Source organism: Pimephales promelas, chromosome 2, assembly GCF_988280905.1.
Source record: "Pimephales promelas chromosome 2, fPimPro1.hap1.1, whole genome shotgun sequence".
NCBI lineage: Eukaryota > Metazoa > Chordata > Actinopteri > Cypriniformes > Leuciscidae > Pimephales > Pimephales promelas.
In genome coordinates, this window is record NC_142770.1 from 51,727,402 (window position 1) to 51,729,181 (window position 1,780).

Here is a 1,780-nt window from a genome sequence, read left to right on the forward strand (position 1 = left end):
GTGCACTTTTTCCATAAAACCAGCCCGTCTTTTCCTGGAGGTCTCGTACTTCCAGAGCTCCGACGGGGGCGCAGTCTGGATTTTATATGCCCACCCAGAGCGAGTCTGAGTGGGACTCACGACGGTCTGATCAATGGTAGGGGGTGCTCTGTGTTTTGCACCACCACACTTGCCCTCTTCCATACAGCCCCGAAGGCCCGTTTTAGGACCGTCTTCCCTCCAGGTCGAGCTCCAGGGGGTGTCGGGCGAATCTGACTCTGGCCCAGGACGGGGCCACCCTCCCTGGGCTGGCCAGGGAGGTCTGAGACCATGGAGCTTTAGAACCACACCACGTCATTGGACTTAGTCGATTTTACTCAAATTTTTTGGCACCAGAGCCGGACCCCGCCACGCGCGCCGGGCTCGTGCCCAGGAAAGACGCACCCTGCCTGGGGTGCACTTTACATAAAACCGGCCTGTCTTTTCCTGGAGGTCTCGTACTTCCAGAGCTCCGACGGGGGGGCGTAGTCTGGATTTTATATGCCCACCCAGAGCGAGTCTGAGTGGGACTCACGACGGTCTGATCAATGGTAGGGGGTGCTCTGTGTTTTGCACCACCACACTTGCCCTCTTCCATACAGCCCCGAAGGCCCGTTTTAGGACCGTCTTCCCTCCAGGTCGAGCTCCAGGGGGTGTCGGGCGAATCTGACTCTGGCCCAGGACGGGCCACCCTCCCTGGGCTGGCCAGGGAGGTCTGAGACCATGGGGCTTTGAACCCACGTCACGCCATTGGACTTAGTCGATTTTTCTCAATTTTTTTGGCACCAGAGCCGGACCCCGCCACGTGCGCCGGGCTCGTGCCCAGGAAAGATGCACCCTGCCTGGGGTGCACTTTTCAGAAAACCAGCCTGTCTTTTCCTGGAGGTCTCGTACTTCCAGAGCTCCGACGGGGCGTAGTCTGGATTTTATATGCCCACCCAGAGTGAGTCTGAGTGGGACTCACGACGGTCTGATCGCTGGTAGGGGTCCTCTGTGTTTGCCACCACCACGCTTCCCCCTCTCTCATACATCCCCGAAGGCCCGTTTTAGGACCGTCTTCGCTCCAGGCGGAGCTCCAGGGGTGGCGGGCGAATCTGAATCTGGCCCAGGACGGGCCACCCTCCCTGGGCTGGCCAGGGAGGTCTGAGGGCATGGAGCTTTGGAACCACACCACGTTATTGGACTCTGTCTATTTTTTCCCCCAAACTTTGGCACCAGAGCCGGACCACCACACCATGTGCGCTGGGCTCGTGCCCAGGAAAAGATGCACCCTGCCTGGGGTGCACTTTTCAGAAAACCAGCCTGTCTTTTCCTGGAGGTCTCGTAACTTCCAGAGCTCCAGCGCGGCGTAATCTGGATTTTTACATGCCCACCCAGAGTGACTCTGAGTGGGACTCACGACGGTCTGATCGCTGGTAGGGGGTCCTCTGTGTTTGCCACCACCACGCTTCCCCTCTCTCATACATCCCCGAAGGCCCGTTTTAGGACCGTCTTCGCTCCAGGCGGAGCTCCAGGGGTGGCGGGCGAATCTGAATCTGGCCCAGGACGGGCCACCCTCCCTGGGCTGGCCAGGGAGGTCTGAGGGCATGGAGGTTTGGAGCCACCGCACATTTTTTGTACTTTGTCGTTTTTCGAGATCTGGGCTTCAGAGTCGAGCCCAGGCTCCGTTTCAAGGTGGGCATTGGGCTTCGTTCTTGCCCAGGAGACCCGCACCCTGCCTGGGATGCACTTTTCAGAGAAACCGGGCCGCCTTTTCCTGGAG